We start from the raw sequence: 18,297 nt of genomic DNA on the forward strand, positions 1-18,297 counted from the left end.
CGTAGGATATCTGTGCTGATTGAAACTACAGGATAAAAAACTATGATTTCTTCAGGCAGATTACCAATCCAGATATCCCAATAACCTGTTTCTAAGAGTGACCAAAAAAGGGTGCTTCAGGGAAACTGCAGGTATTTCCAAAGCAGGGAAATAATAAGCAGTACCATTTCAAAAGGTTATAACTCAATACTTCATTTTGTTTAAGTCGTGTCCTCCCCCCCTTTGTCATTTTTGTGAAATCAGAGCAGTTTGCTATCTCAGTTCTTAGGAACTTTATAATGCCACGATACCTGTGCTCCCCTGAATCCTGCAAGGGCAACTTTCCACAGGCTGTTGTCAAATTGGGAAATTGTAAAAATGTCTTGGATTTAAGGATAAAGCAGGGAGTTCTCCAGATTAGGTGTAGAAAGTCGTAATTGTGCATATTAGAGTGCTCTGGGGAAAAGATGTTTTCCCAAGCACTCCCAAAGGAAATTTTTTTCTACATTTTCCATCAGGATAGTGGGCCGCATGATGATATGCTAATGTGGCCTTTCACCTGCTCATGATTGCACATCACTCTTTCTGTGACCAGCAATGAAATGTGAAGTCTGTTCCTGCTTATCCATTTCCAGCTTTTTTACAGATGACATTGCAGTGCCTGCTGCCTGAATCGCTGCTGACCACTGCAAAGGTTCAGTGAAGGGTAAGGGAATGACAGGCTTACTCACACAGCTGCAGTATACTTCCGAGAGGACACCTTGATGGCCTGCTCCCAACCCTCATAGATTGGGAAGATGAGTTAATAACATCTCCAGGGTCTTTGGTTTTGCTTTGCCCCTTGTTGATCAGAGATCTTGTCTAGAGGATGAGGCAACATCCAGCTTGTGGAGCAACATTTCCCTCAGGACAGGGGGTGACCAGCAATGGATGCAGGAAGACCTTTGGATGTGGAGGAGGTCTTCTGCCAAAACTAGCACAATGACTTTGTCATTGCTGAACAGCATTTCAGGGGTGACAGTTCAAGATGGTGGATATCACCCTGCATAGCCTTATTACACCCAACCTGGCTACTCAGCAGCTGACCATTTTGAGGTAGGTAAATGCAAATGAAGACAGCACAAGCTATCATCAAGGTATCTGTAGCCATCCTCCAAACCGATTCTTAAGGATAATGTTAATGGGAAACATGAATTAGATCATCCAAGTCTTTTCTTACTGTGAATGCCCAAACTATTTGGATTTTGCAGATATCATGCATTCCCAGTCCAGCACCTAAGCCACAGGAGCAGACCTAAACTATGAAGTCTACAACTAAGTTGCTCTTTGGGCTTCAGAGGACTATTGGTGCAGATTCACTGTTGTCTTAGAAGGCTTCTTGGGAAAGACACAGTGCCTGCACCATTTGGTTCACCTTGGATTTCAGTCTGTGTGTGCCTACTCATTTGCTTTATGAAGAGGAGTATGCTAAATGAACAGTGAAGGATGATGTGTGCTCTTGTGAAATCCTGAGAGACTCAACTTGGGGGAACTTAAGATTTCCTGCCTTTCTACAAGCACAGTGTTACTGGATCGAAAGCTCACAGAGCACTGAAAATTTTGAGTTTCAAATTCTTGGTTGTCCCTAGAGTTGCTTTGCCCTGGAGTTCTGAACCAATGTCTGAGGAGGCTCATGACACTGATCTGTCATAGAAAGCTGAGATCCCAGATAGCCTGCTTGGAGGAAATAAGGCATGTTTCTAAAGGGAGAAGTCCTTGACAGGCAGAAACCTTGGCTGGGATTCCTCTGAAAATTTTTTTTTAAATTATACATTCTCACAAAACACTTCTGTTTTGACAAATTCACATTTTCTACTGGAACTAGGTGGTTAGAAAATTCCCATCTCTCCCTAAGTTCCATTTAGTGAATGTGTTATTCATGGCACCCTAAAGAGTACCTCTCAAAGCTGAACTGTCCCAGTCATTTCATTCTCTACATAATCGATGTTTTCCTAAGTTGCTCTTCATTTTTGTTGTCTGTCTGTAAACCTTCTGCCACATCCTTTTTTGATGAAGTGATCAGTGCGGAACAGTGGTTCAGAGGAAGCTCTCTCATTGATTTATATGATGGTGTTCTCTTTCAATATCGTTTTCAACATCACTCCGTTTGCATCCCAACATTCTGTTTGCGCTTTTGATCGATGCCATGTATTGAGCAGAGACTGTTATTGAGTTGTTCAGAGAAGTATCTGAGTCTTTTCCCCCCCCGTGGTTGCAGGTGATTTAGAGCCCTGTAAGGTGCATTACTAGGACAGATTATTCTTTCCAATGTCTATCATTAGCTTCTCTTTCTGAGCTCTGCAAGGCAGACAGGCAGTGGTACTGCAATCAGACTTCCCCTGAAGGAGCACAGCTTGAAATTTGGTCTGGGACTCTGTGAGCACACTGCACCAGCAGCCGTCTGGGAGAGGCAGGGAGGTAATGTCTTCCCCACAGAGACCTGTCCTTGTCGTCATCAGTGTGAACTGCCATTGCTCTCACAATTACACGCTCCAGCTGCAAGTTACCAGAGGAGCAAATACTAAGGAGAAGGTGACATGTCCTTAGTTTTCTCAAAGAACTGCCTCAGAAGCTTAGGTTTTACTGCAGACTGCATGATGGATGAAGAAATTATTTTCTAATATTACCCTAAAAATCATCTGATACATAATGGGTCAGTGCTGTGGCTTAGGACAAGACATAGCAAGATAACTTCATTTAAATTGCTAATTCCAGTCCTATAAAACCGCCTGTGGCCTTTGCTTAAATGTTCTGTTTTTAAGGGACCAGAATACTTCATGAAAAACTAACCTCTGGGCTGCTGTGGAAATGGTCAATGCTTTGGTCTTTTGTTATTTTTTTATTATGTTGTTTTAATTGGCCTTTCTGCCACCTGCCTGCAAAACATGCCGTGAGTTGAGCACACCAACCAAAGAACACAGGCTGTCTCCTACAGGCAAATACAAAGAAAAATAACACACAGGGAAAAAAATGCAAAATATATTGTAGCATGGAAATTTTTTTTAAAGATTTTTGACAGAAGAAAAGGTTTAATATTTGAGTGATCAGCACAGAAAGGCTTTTAAATAGATAAATGATCTAGATTTCATGGATGAAGATTTTCTACATCTAGTAGGCGACTGCTGAGACATTAGTTTAGCCCCTTGGGCTTTTGCAGCGTAACAGTTTGCTGCTTGTAAAACAAATAACATGGATTAAACTAGATTAATTTTTCTGGCAGATTAAGCAGCTGCCTTCTATCAGGTCCCCAGCTCAATTCTTCTTACCAGTGCTTGCTCTTAAAAAAAATTGTCAGCTACTAAAACATTGAAGTAGGAATGATTCTTTGCATATATTTATAGCTCAATACCAACACAAGTTATATTTCTAATTTACCTTTCAATCACTTCCTGGAGGAGCACAGCCCAGGAGAGAGCCCACTCATCATAGCTTGCTCAGTCATGCCCTGGAAGTATGATTAAAAGCAAGTGTCAGGAGAAACTTTTAATCCTGAAAGAGGGGCATTACACATCCTACTAAATATTGCTCTTGCAAAAGCAGGTAAATACAATATAATTGAGTGTTACCTCTGAATAATCGCCTAATATTAACGGTCAACCCACTGAAAAAACCAAACCCAAAACCCCCAGCCTTATGAGCTGCTAACACTAAAAACTTAACCTCCAGAAATATAAATTTTTTAGTTTACTGATCAATATTGAAAATACGGAGGAATCAAATTAACTTCTTTATTACTCCTATGCAAACTCTACTCTTCTGGTTAACTTATAAACAGCACCTTGACAAATGCAGGACATGCAGTCAGGATTGCTGAGGTATAACTTAGCAGAGTTTAGCAGATAAGATTGTTAATGAAGCGTGAGAAGTGGCAGCATGCTCAGCCGTCCTGCTGTGTTGGGGGGGAGTGCATAAACATTGCTTATTTTGCATAAGTTTTTTTGTAACTGGGTGGTGTTTAAATGCAGAAGTGTGAGAGCGATTGGGTAAATGGCACCTTCCCTCTAAGGTGATACTTCTGTTATCCTTAGGTGAGACAGTGCTTTTCTGCTCTCCAGTTTCTCCCCTCTCACCTGCCCTCAGCATTTCCACTTACAAACAAATGTAAAACAGCTACACCATTCCCAGGGGCATCAGGGAGGGCAGTTGTTTTGTTCCAGATCTTAAGAGGGGTATTTTATTTGCAGTGTGAGCTGTAAATTAGACAAAGAGAAAACTCTAGGTAGCATAAAAGGCCACAGCAATTTACAGTCACTCTCCTAGCCATGACCTGGGGACTGGGGTGTGGAGGTATTCTGTAGGTGAGGATTTAGCCTAATTTCTGGAATAATAAAAAAAACCCAAGGTAGCCACATTAACTGAAGTGTAACCAAGATAACCAAAGTTCCTGGTGTGGGCCAGGTAGAGACAAAGCAAGAATCACAGAAGTTATTTGGGAGATATTGGAGGCAAAATAGCTGAGAAAGACTCATCTTGGGGGGAAAATCCACTGGATAACTCAGATTATGTGCCACCTGACCCTTTGGCAAATTCTGCTTTATACAGTCCCCAAGCATGAACAGCACCTGGGCTGACAGGTAGATACAGTGAAAATACATTGGGGAAAGTCCTCAGGAGCAGCTGGATGGGAAGCTGGTCAGACATGAAATGTGAGAAAAGCAGCAGAGCTTCTGTACCTATTACAGAAGCTGGAGGTACCTTCTCTTTCTTGGTACTGTGACTTGCCTTTAGTATGTAGCTTTCCATCTGTAAAGAATGGGACTATCTTTCCCTCTGCATCCTTACTGCATAGTACCTTGCAGGTGCTCATTCTAATGGTAAGCTCTGTGATTATCAACCCAAATCCACTCCTGTCTACCTAGTGTGTGTCACCTGTTTAAATCCAGGGGTTTATTAACCCATTGGTTTACTAACCCATTTAGATTATGTTCCTACTACTCTTGTTAGAATAATATTTCCATTCTACCCTGTCTACTGCTTTGACAGAGTTTATGAAACTGCCTTTGGTTAAATAGGGAGGGAGAAAAACATTGAAAATGGAAGGAAAAGTCTAAAATAAGGCCAAGAAACAAATAAATGAAATTATGCATGATTGAGATGTACAAACAAGTACTAATAGGTGAAGAAGTTGTAGGAGAACAAGTCAAGTGGAGAAGGAAAAACAATTTTGTGAATTTGATGCAAATCAGTGTTATTTTATGGCCATTGAGCTTGGACTAGATGCTTACAAGTACAGCTTCTAGCCTACAAGTGGCTTTTATATGTTAGAAAGTTAAAAGTTAGCAAAAGAAAAGGATTAACAACTTGAGGTTTTTAAATAGCTTTTTCTGGAAATGCACCCTCATATTGAGGACTTCTGTGGTTTCTTTGATACTTAATAATAACTAAGTATTTATTGTAACTTGGGAAGTGGGGGCAGAATTAGGCAAAAGAGGGTGGGTTTTTTTTGTTTTCCCCTTGTAGTTGGCCGCCTACTTTTTCATAGCATTTATGGGAATATTAATATTTTGTTATACTCTTGTTCATTTGTTCTACAAGTTTCTTGGCACAAGATGGAAGCAAAAATATACTATTTGAAGCTTATATGGACATTTGAGCTCTGGTTTCTTTCTGAAAGATTAAAAACTAGAACAAATCATAGAGTGTAGCTATAAAACAAAACAGAAGGTAACTGCTTATTTATGTTTCTGGGTCTTTGAATTGAAATAAATCCTGCTATTATAATCACCGCATTTGAGCTGCTAACTAGTGACCAAAGTCTTGTTCTTTTTCAGTATCTTCTGCCCTTGGTACTCTGTAGTGAAGTAGAGAAAAAAGCACTATTGTTCTTTACCCAACTTTTCTTAAATGTCTGTTGTCACCATTGTGTCAGTACTTAATAAGAAATCATTTTCATTTTGCCAAAATGAAACAGTTCAACAACAGTCAAGACATTTCTTTTGTGTCAAGTCTTCTCTGGCCTTGCCTGATCTTCTCCTGTGAGACTCTACTATATCTTTTATGAGGTTAAACTCTCAGGTCTTGCAAGGTTCTGCCTCTTGAGGTCTCACAGGCAATCACTGTAATTATATTACTTTCTGTCCAACCTTCGCTCTACCAATGAATCACTTATGAGCTAAATGCCATTATATAATCTCAGCTTCAGAGTTTAAGAAGATTAAGACTTCAGTTTGCATTGCATGATATCCACTGTGGGCAAAAGGATGTGCTGGAAATTGAACTGTTAGCATTGGAGAATTATGGGGAAAAAAAATAGGATGCTTGTATTTGAGCTGTTGTAAAATACAGATTGAGAGAAAACAGAAGTGTCAACCTATCAGAGTGAAGAAAACAAAACCTATTTACTGAAGAGGTGATCAACACAATACAGCCTCTTTGGTGAAATACAGACAGATACAGCATAGGATTTAGTTCATGTTATACCAGGTAGCTACAACCCACATATTCCTGTAAACCAGGAAGTAACTCTACAACAGAGTGAGCTTTCTTCATGAAGAAGTAGTAGCTATGTGGGGGCTCCACCAGGAACTCCACTGGCAAATGCTGCCTCTCAAATGCACTGATGCAGTGGACATCTTTGTTTGCTCTTTTCCCCTTCATGGGTGTTGATGATGTTCTAGGGTGGGGCACAGACTGTGGATCTCCGGAATAATCAAAGTTAGAGCCATCTTGTACTGTTGCTGCAATCATGACCAGGACTTATTTTTTTCTATCCATCTGCTTTACTCTAGTTCTATTTCTTCTTCTTCTTCTTCTTCCTTGTAAATATCCAGAATTAATCTATGCCAGACACTACAGCTAATTGCATTCACTTCTTAACTAAACAGGGTGGACTACAGCATAAGATCTAAATTATACATATCTATTTATTAACGCCTTGCAATTTTGGCATGAAGGAATGTAGATAAATTCCAAATGTTAGCTGCAAGTTCAAACTACTAAGGTGTAATGGAATGTGGGAGGAAGAAATGCTTCTGCCTTATCCCCTTGCAAGCAAAGAAGTAACATACAATTGTGTATCTTTGTAACAAGGTGTGTTTTGAAAATAAAGAGGCTTTTGACAACTGAATAAAGTGACAAATAGATTAAACTGTTCAGGTTAGAATAAATGCCCAGACTTCTGTATCTCTGCACCTCAGTGCAGGATCATGCACTTGTTATAACCCCTTTCTGTTCCCCCAGCTATTTTAATCCTTTTGGTTACTGACTGTGGTACTGATTGGAGTTGTTCACAGGCTGGGATAGATACACTATGCAGTTTCTGAGAGATTCTTTATTGCATGCTGAGTATGTCTGACGTGTCAGGTTTGCTAAGTATGCACAGATCAAAGGTAGTCTTAACACTGAACTTACTACCATGTATGAATTATCTGAGGAATAGCTGCCTTTTCAGGAGGCTGATAGCTTATGCTGTTGGATGTCTGAAAAAAAAAATGCAAGTATCATGAAAACACAAGGAAAGTTATATCCTTGTGTTTTGTTTTACTTGAGATGGAACATAGGATTTTAGTGTCTTCTGTGGGATAGCTGATAATAACGCCTTTGACTGATGGACTTTCAGAAAGAGAGGAGGGAGAGGAAAACCAGAGAGAAAGAGGCTTTTCCAAATATGTTATAATGGAAATGCAGTTTTGTTTCCTAAACTGAAAGAAGAATGGGAGGAGAGCTGACAAATACAGCTTTCAAATTAAGGTCATTGTAACATACTCTTTACCTCAATAGCTGTATCTTTGTTTTGGGAGCAGATGACCTTAGAGAAAACCTTTTGAAAACCCTCTCTTGCCCTCCCTGGAAAATTTCTCTGGTAGTTGATTTACTGATGTGTGCTGTTAGGCTCTTATTTACAAAAATTAGATAAAAACCTGTGTAACTTCTCCCAAGGTCAAAGGGATGATTAAAATATAAAAGTGCCAAAGTTAGAGTGAGTGTGCATAATAGAAAAGAGGAGTTTGCAAAGTTCTTCAGATTAACCTTAGAAGGAATATAGTGCATAAATTCAGGAGAGAAAATAATGTGAGTTGTTTCTAACACCTCCTAAATTCTACAAGCTGGTGCTGCAGAAGTCTCAGTTGTAAGGCTTGCAAAAGGAGCTGGGTTTTGGGTATCTTCTACTCTTTTGAGAGAGGTCCTTTTGATCCTATTGTTTATTTGCATATAGTACTTGTGGGCAGGATATGTAACATGCACAAATCATAGTTAATTTTATATGGATATATTCCATTTGTATCAACACACACACAAATACTTGAATTCAAAAAAAAGCTTTTTTCCCTGCAACTGGAAGTATAATTTTTTAAAAAGAAAAAATGCTTAATTTGAATAGTCTTGGTACGAAAGGATACAACTGTATAACTAAGTGGGGTTTAATGAAGGGTGAAGGTGAATACTTAGTATCGCCAGTGAGGATGGATTCATTAGTGAATAAACTATTCGCTCCTGGGGGATTAGCAGTTGTTAGAGATGAGCTGAACAGATCCTTCCTTAAATAATTATAAGGCTTCTGAGAAAGATGCAGAATTTATGATGTTAGAAAACATGGATATGGTGAACTGGATAAGGTATTTATTCAGGAAGGCAAAGGCACAACAGATTTGTTTCTTCCCTCTATGTTCTTCTGAACTCCCGCTTCTCTCTTCACCTTTTAAACAGGCCTGCCAGCCTTACTGAAATGCTTCTATTTTTATAATTTTAGATTTAACAATATTAACCATTAAAGATGCTAATAACATCTGTTGCCCAAGAAACACTGCAAGTATTTTAGTGGAATCTGTTCTTTCATGTGAAGATAGGAAACCCCTGTTTTAAAAGGACTGTGATTTGTCATCACATAAACGGTGTCAAGTGCTTTTTCAGTTCAACTCTGGGTTTAGCCTGGCTAACATGATGAACCTCTGTATTCGTGTTTGGGTTCCAAAAATTGGAATTAACTGTGTTCATGTTACTGACAAACAGTCACAGAGCAGTAAATAGAAAGAGGAGGAAGTTTCAGATGCACCAGCTTAAGATGATAGGAATACATGAATGTATGTTCGAGTACAGTCTATAAGCATAAAGACATAGGGATTATATAACTATTAACCGCGATTAAATATAAACTGGTGATCTCCTAGTTTAAAAAAAATAAGCCAACACACACAAATAGAAAATGTTTGTTTAATTAAACTATGCTGACTTTTACTGTGGTTATTGTACTGACACTGTTTTTGTAGAATGAAGTAGAAGGATGCTAGAGTTGTCACTAGTCTCTCCTTCAAGGAATCCTTCACTCTCAGTATCTCAGTCTTGCCTTAGTTTTTGCATCTGTCCTCTGGTTTTGGTGCAAATCAGTGTATGTTATGATACATGATTCCTGCTCTTACAGCTCCACAGGATTTTTAAAATATCTATATTATACAAGAAATAACATACTTGATAATGAACTGTTTAATTATTTGCAATTTGTTCTCTGTCTTCTACCAATGCGAGTGTAATGGGACTTACACGTGTTTATGTTTAATAAAACTTGCAGGACAACTGTCAGAACTAGGGTTTAAGTAATATCATCTAATTAGGATGCTTTTCTTATGCTTTTTTCATAATTAGAAATGGTCATCATTGACACTCTGTTGAATTAATTTGCTTTTCTTTAAGAATACATGGTGAGGTCTTTATTGTCAGGGTTTTTTTCAGTCTCCCTGGGGAGGGGGAAGGTGGTTTTTACATTTAAACTTAGTTCTCTAGATTTTTACTATTTTTCTCACATAAAATGGTACTTCAAAAACCTTTAATGTGTTTTTTATAAGATTCAAAAAAAGTTTTCTTTCTAACGGCAACTGCTAACTCACTTGCTTTGAAGTGCCGTTAATGATACCTGAACTGTATATCATTGATACGGTGACCTTTCTATAGACCTGGTTTTGGATCATTAGAGCTGTGAAAAGCCTTGCTGTTAACTCCAGTGAGCATCAGAAGATCCATACTACATCATGCTTACAGTACTAATCTCCTTTGTAACAAGGCAGTATAGGATCAAAAAATATTTGATGCATTTTTAATAAATTTTATAGTTCTCAAGTTCTTAGCTTGTTTCCACCTCCCACAATGTATAAAGCCTTCATGACTTGTGCTGATCTGGATTTGTAAAGTAATTATTAAAAGCCTTTGATATTTATAAGAGATCTGAAACATTTCTACTAATTAATTATTGATTCCTTAAGTGATTCAATCCTAGTAATTTGTAAAAAATAGTTAAGATTTCCAAGAAATAAAGAGGGGTTTTTTTTGATTGTGGGTGGTTTTGTTTTTTTTTATTTTGCTTTCATGGTTTTGAAGTTTGAAGCAATAGGACTTTTAATAAGACTCAATGTGTTTTTATTTATGTGGATTTTAGTGTGTACTGTATATATTTGTCTTAGTGTTGATGGCTTGTCTTTGAAATCAGCAAAACGAATCAGTTGTTCTATGTCTGAAAATATGCATTAGGCCAGGCTCCAATCATGGAACAGACTGCACATGTACATAATTTCACACACTCAGAATCCTAATCTGTAGGTGAATGGTCTCAGAGAGGATTATGAAGGCTGATAAGAATCTTTATACAGTGTGTTGGGAGAACTAGAACTTCAGAAAATGAATAAAAAAATATCCCAAACTTGGTTGGAGGCCATCTAGAGCTGGTGGGAAACAGTAAATACAACATTTAATCTCTGTTTCCTTCGTGGAGCTTTGGTGCTGAAGTCAGACCATTCTTCAGCAAAATACGTGATTCTGCTTGAAATTCAGAAAGCAGAATCTTATCCTGAGAGTAGTTCCCTAACTTTTTTCAGCACTCTCTGAAAGGACTGATAAGAGCTAATCACTAAATTTTCAAAGCACGACTGCTGTAGAAGGGATCTTTTACCAGTCACGGAGAGGCTCTGCAGCAATTGCTTATTGGTGACTGCACATAATAGATAGCTAAGATTAATTAGCTAGGAGGCTAAGTATTAATATACTCACCAGGTGCAATGAAGGGAGTGTCAGCTGCCCATCAAGTGGGGAGGTATTAGCCTCTGTTGCTTTTTGGTGTAGGCTAATCCTTCATGCTGTTGAGTTGCTGTCTTATTCTCTAGTTTGTTTTTTTTTCCCCTGCCCCCCCCAGCTTTTTATCCTTTTATGTCAGTATTTTCACTGAACTCCTCACTGTCCCACCTCAACAATATTTGCATTTCTGAAAATGCCTTCATATGAAATTTTGTCTAGGTGACTTTTTGAATTCAAAGGTTTGAGACTTGCAATTTGTCCGTGGCTCATTTGCACTTTAAAATCTTCTTGATGAAATCAAATATGTCAACAAGGAAGGTTTCTTTTTTCCAAAATGTAAAATATTTTGGCCTCTTTGATCCTACCATATGGGGGCCACCTAAGTGTTGGCTAGGCTCTTATCTTTGTGGGCTGATTTTTCTGGCATACTCCTCCTGCTTTTGGAAAATAATATACAGGCATATTTTAAACATAGCTAAAAAATCCTCTTTATTTCAGACAGTTAAGGCATTCTACAATATACTTTTCTTTCATACCACTGTCAAGCACAATCCTGCATTGTCATGGCAGCTATTCACAAAGCTATTCTGGGTCCTCTGTTTACAAGGTCCTTGCCAGCCTGGGCAAGATACTGCTGTTGGCATTGAGGCATTCTAATGTTATTACTGCTTCTCTTTAAAAATCAAAGCCATCCTTTTCTTGAGAGAGACTTAAATTCATGAAGCCAAGCCCAAAAAGAATGTCTAAAACAAGTAGTCTTACGTCCCCGGTATGACAGGCTATCAAAGTTTACACTGCTGGCTTACATCAAACCCAAAGGCTTGTTAAGGCTTGAAGTCCTGCACTGCTTGCAGTAGGATGCTATCTGTAATTCAGCTCACTAGGTCACTTTTGTTTGAGGCCTTTTACTATGCACAATAAAACAGGATATACGCAGCTTAAGAGCTTTATATCCTTTCAGGTCAGTATTTTTCCTCCTGAATACTTGAGGCACTTACTATCTCAACAACTACACCCTGTTTTAACTTTTATTATCTGGAGTGGCTTTAGCTTACTACCTTTCAGCTTAGCAACAATGCTCTTAGCATATCTGAGCCTTGGCCACATAGCTGTGCTGTATGAGCTGAACCCCTGTGCAGAGAGTTGCAGTGTCAGGGCCCACGTAAACTCCATACTCCTGTTTTAGATCTTTTAAGGTCATTGTTACCTCTTTTAGAAAATGTTTTGAAGGGTTGTAAGACAATTACTTACAAGTTGAAATACTTCTGAGTCAATAGACTTGTGCCCTAAGGATGTAACCTGTGTCTGAGTTCTTGGACACAAATCTCTGGTATTTGACTGTATTGTAAGAAACATCATAGCACTGTGAACATTTATTCAAAGATTCATGTTCCTCTTTAACAGTAACTATCTAATTATTTACTGATCTTTTGTGTGGTTACAATGTGATTTACATCTGTTTCTAGGACAGTATTGAATAGATTTGCTGTATAATTATTTGTATATACTCTCTTTTGATCCATACTTTCCATAAAGACACATCCATAATTAATGTCACAAGTCTGTATTTATTTCCAGAGATAAAGGAAGTATTAATTCCCATAGCTCATTTGGACCTGCAGGGGAATAGCAATTCTTAGACCTAAATAAGCTATTCAGCATTCCCCTTTGGTTTTTGGGTTTTGTTTTTTTTTTGCAGCAACTACTTGAATATGTACCAAATGAACATATTTAGCACTAAAATTAACTACACTCAGATAACTCATTTGTTTAAAAAAACCCTGAGAAACACATGCACATGGATCTTTGCAACTCTGAATGTAAGCAAAACCAAGGGAAATACAATCACTGAGTCTAATATTGTAATAAAACATCAAAACACATAAAAACCCCAGTCACCAAGGTATTGGCTTCATATGGACTCATAATTAATTCATAGTTTGCCTCAACTGTGGCTGGGGGAAAGGACATAAACAAGGAATGTGAAGTTTTGTTGTTTACCCCTCTGTGACTTCCTTTCTGCCAGATTTTAAATGAAATGAAACAAAAGCTGGCACTACACAAAATTTAATTCAGCTGAAACTTCAGACACTAAAGCCATTAACCATACATTTCCTAAATAAAAAATGAGTTGTCTGCAAGCTGCCTTGACATGGTCTGCAAAGTCTAGTACATTAAAAAAACAGCCCAGTGAATTGTCAAATGCTACTGAAATAAATAAAAAGAGAACAAACCTCCTCTGCCCCCTCCTCCTTTATTCTCTTACAATTTCTGTGTGGATATAATACTGCAGATAAAATAGACAGTTAAAAGCCAGAATGCAGAAGCAGAATGATTTTCTATGTCACCAGGTCATCTGAATACAATCTGAGAAAAATTAGATGTAATAATTTACTATTTAAAAAAGTGTTTACACCATTTCAACTTTTCATCCAGCTAATGAAGACTAGGACTCTTGTGTCTTCCCTGCTGTTAGCTGTAATCATACCCTCTTAGAGGTTAAGTCTCTTTAGCATATCCTAGGAGTCCAGACTATGGTACTGAGAAAGTAACAAAAAGTTTTTTTGATGTCTTCCTGTCTAGGCATTAGTAGTGCTTTCTAACTGGGATCAGAGACCATGTTCAAAGCATATAATGGGCAACTTATAGAGCAAGGCAACGGTCAGTTGTTTTCAATTTGCTATACTTAAGACTGCATGTCCACTGAAAATAATTAGATATCTATAAATCAAAGCTCTTGAGAACTACTGGTATGACTAACTACTACTGCTGTGACACTGCTCATCTTGATGGGTTCAGTCAGTGAATTTCATGTGTTCTCAATCATCTGTAGTGTTATGTTCAGATCCCACAGTGTGTGTGTTGGGCTAGTGACTAAAATAAACATCTAGTTATTATCATGTTGTAACCTGAGCTCAGTTGACTCACTACAGCTCTGCAAATTCCTAAAAACTTGTTTAACTGATACTGTCATGAGATCCATTACAGTGGCTGACAAGAGCTGCAATAAGGTCCATGATTCTGACAATTTCCTCATCTATAAATAACCCACAAAGAATGTTAATAAAACAAATGTTTAGTGAACAGTCCCCCTCCCCCAAAAAAAGATTTCACTAGCACAAATGACACAGTTATGATATCCCTTCTGTCTCAAGAGAAGATGATGTGCACCAGAAAACAATCAGCTTGAATGAAACAGAATATACTATAAAAATAAGAAAGAATGAAATGTCTTTACCTGAGGAGAAGACAGGTTCAACCATTCCTGTGGATCCTTAGGGAAGCTATTACTGTTATGTAGAAGGTATTTGGGAACTGAGAAGATAAGCTACAAAATGATACCTCACATAGCAAAGACTACAAGATGTGCTATACTGTAATAGCTATTCTTATTTTCCACTTCTTGTGCTTTTGTATTGAACAATTAAAAACTTTTCAAAGGACAGGCTTCTCATTACAGAAGTGGTGAAAAGTCTTTAAATAGAACTTTACTAAGGAAGGCTTTTAAAAGTGTTAATGTCCTTACTGTTAAACCCTTATAACCTTGATCTTGTACATTTACATGGAGAATCTTTTGTCTGTATTTTATGTTTCATATGGGAAGTTCTTTGTACTATGCATAACAGATAAGGAATTTGCATGTCAAGCCAAGAATTAGAAAAAAATAGAAATGTAATCCAATCTTAAAATGACAGTTTAATGCCTCTCGTATTTTTAGCCTCAATTTGAAGATTTTTCCAAATGTGTGCATGTTCTTTTTTTCACTTATATGTGGTATGATGTCTCTCATTTGTACAACCTGAGAACAAACCATAAAACTGGAATTGAGAAGAGCAACGGCTAAAGAGGAAATCTAATAGAGGGCTGTTTCATAAGACATAAGTCATATGACAGTGAGGAGTTCTGAATTAAAGCCTAACCATGAAAAATTTAATAAGTTATAACAAAATGTTGGTTATCACTTCCTTCTTTAATGATAAACTATATAAATGAAGAATGTACTAAGATACAGTGTCTGTAACTCCTTGCATAAGTTATGAACCCTACTGTATCTTGTGCTCTTTCTTTTTTTTCTGCTGCATGAAGGAATCTTGCCAAAGTGTATTTAAGTATTCTTAGATCATCGTCAGTGTTAGAGAAATTATCTTTTGTTTGCCAGCTACTTCTCTGATTTACATAAGGTCTTCTGGAAATGTTTTATGAGGGAGAAACGAAGTGAAGCATAGACTTAACCAGCTTCAGAATTGGAGAGATCAACATTGGAGAGAGGCAGCAAGTTTAAAAAAGAAGAGGAAGTTTGCATACAGACACTGAAATATATACTCTGCGTAGACACAGAAAACCTTGGATATTGAAAAGGTTTATCAAAGTCAATGAGAATAGCCAAATGTTGTAACTGTAAGCATGTACATAAATTTTTGCAGAATCCAGGCCCTTGTTAATTAGACTTGTCACAGTTTTGTTTCATGATGAAATGATACTTCTGAACAAATTAAAACACATCACTTTGAGACTTTATTTCAAAATGAGTTGAAAAAAAGAGTAATCTATAAACTCATATAGTAAACCAGTTGGTTTACTTTTCCTTGAAAATGCAATATTTACTTGAAGAAAAACACCACTTATTTTTCCTCACCTCCTGCCTCCCTCTTCACCTAAATTAGTGAAAAAAGTATCCTTAATAAGGCACCTTTTTTTCTAAGGCACTTTGAAGTTAAGGTTATGGGTTGCTCTTTTAACATTTATGAATAATATAATTCCATTTAGACTTCATAGGTTTCACATAGTGGCATGAATTCTAATACTGCATGCACATATGCAAATTTAGTCATGCCATTTTGAATAGTTCTCACTACTACTGTTAGGAAAACATGTAGGGATGCAGTTAAATGTCAGCAAATTAAAGACCCAGGGATTAACATTTTACTTTTACTCTCTGTAATCTGCTATAAGCAGATTATTTCTCAACCTCCAAGAAAGTTTAATGGCAGATTTAGTCAAGAGAAATCCTCACTTTATTTTATAAATTGTGTCCTGGGAACACAATTGTCAGGTGCTTTCAAATTTAGACAATGCTTGTCCTTTTGTCTTCATTTGCAACACCATAACTATCCCTCTGGGTGTCTAAGTTTTTGACAGATACAGATTAGAAGCAAGAAATTGGAAACATATTCTTCCTCTGTCAGAAACATACACACCTTTTTCATGACTGACTGCAGATTTTCCTCCTCTGGATATGAATATGTGCTTTGGCCAACATGATATTTCTAATCATCTTTTGGTAAAATATGTCTGTGTCAGTTTCATAATCTTCCATTGGTCTGTATTTACAGAAAACTTTCTTGGGATAGCACCTTTTCTTAGTTTTAATTTTCAGCTCCCAGGTTGAACTGTTGACAGCAGTTTTCTGTGATTTTACCTATCCTCCCACAAAGTGCTTAAATCAAAGGGACTACAGCTCACATTCCTTGCTTCTTCCCTGAAATAATACTTTTCAATCTTTGCACATTCGCTTTCTGCATCTTAGATCCTAGCCTCTCCGTGCATGCACAGTGCCAGAAGGAAAAGGTGCTATAAGGAGAAGATGGTGTGATACACAAGCACATGGACTTATAGGCTAGTGGACTTCAGATATTTGTTGAACAGAAAGGGACTGAGATGGTGGGAGAAGGGAAGCAGAAGAAAAGCTGAAGGCTGGCCTCCGGTTGGTATTAACCCTGAGGAAACTCTCAACACTTATTTTTAAGATCACATAGACAACCCCTGCAGAGCGAACCATGTTAGTCTGAAAAACATTTCAAAATGGGACAGGCTGTTTGTGGGCGATGTTTAACTCAGCCCAGAAAGGAAAGTATCGAAGCTGAAATGTCAGCTCTTCTTCTGGCTGTAGATTGCTTGTATCTCTGTTAATTATGTTAACTGTTAAATGATAATTAATTTAAATGGCAAAACTGTGATAATTTTTTGGCAGATGTTTAGGTAAGATGAGTGATAGCTGGAACTGAGTTAATGAACCCTCTAAGGGGAAATATAAAGCTTGTTCAAGTGATGATAAAAGCAGTAGCTGAGTGATGATGAGAACATAGCTAACAGAGCGCTCTGTACAGCAGCTTTCCTCAGGAAGGGCAGAAGGAAGAACTCCTTGGTTTAGGAGGACGGGGAAGCTCAGGGAGTATTTAGCTTTTGGGAGCAGAGGGTGTTTCTTTGGTAGCAGTCCTGCACTTTGGAAGAGCAGTTAGCATATTTGCTAGAGGCAAAGAGCTGAAGGCTTGCTATGTGCCTGCCTCTCATGCAAAAGGGAGTAAACAGACTTAGAGAGACCCTTATAAAAGGATGAAGACTTACCATGTCCAGGTGAGGATAAAGGGCAGTAGCTTAATGACTTGCAGGACACCAAATGGGCAGTTTGCACTGGGAGTATGTATTGCTGAAGGTACAGAGCACCTCAGGTCAGCCTATTCCTGTTGTCTTGGTATGCTTGGATATTTCTCATGTATTGGTAGCTAGCCTAATAAGTGTACAGCTGGGTAAGAGATGAGTAATCCTAAGCATTGCTACAAAAGAGAAATTAAATTAATATAAAATTCCTAACCCCAGTAAATTTTAGCTCAATATGCAGGTAGAAGTCTCCCAGTAGAATGAATGCTGCTAGATTTATTGTACAAGGTTCAACAGATACTGTGTTGGGCAGCCAAATGCCATGCCAGTTGCAAAGGCTTCAAGTAGGGTGTTATAAAACTGAGAGGTTGGAAAAAAGGTGGCAGCTGAGCTTCAGTTTTGACTGCTTTAAGGTAAGGCATCTAAGAAATGTGTCCAGGTCAATGCAATATTAAGTTTGGAATTAGCGTTTGCAATTCAGGAAAGAGATCTTAGTATCATTTTTGACAGTCCTCTGAAATCATTGCCTTAACATGCAGCAGCAAACAAAATGGTCAAAAAGATTTTGGATATCATCAAGAAGGATATGAAGACCAAGGTAGAATTGAAGTGCTTAGAAAAAGGCAGCTGGAACAATCAGTGGGGTAGATTAGCTGCCTAATGAGGAAAGACTGGGATGTCTCAGCTTAGAGAAGGCTGAGGAGGAAGTTGAATTTACAGCTGTTATTCACTTAGTCCCATAATAGAATTAGAGGGCACCTGAAACTAGAAAAGTTTGATTTGAACAGGTAGAAGAAAGTTCTCTAGTCACTAGGCAGAAACATCCTCTGAACGTTTCTACCACAGGAGGTTGTAGAATCAGAGGGTATCATCAGGTTCCAAAAGAATTAAACAGATTCATAG

Source organism: Phalacrocorax aristotelis, chromosome 1 (assembly GCF_949628215.1).
Source record: "Phalacrocorax aristotelis chromosome 1, bGulAri2.1, whole genome shotgun sequence".
NCBI lineage: Eukaryota > Metazoa > Chordata > Aves > Suliformes > Phalacrocoracidae > Phalacrocorax > Phalacrocorax aristotelis.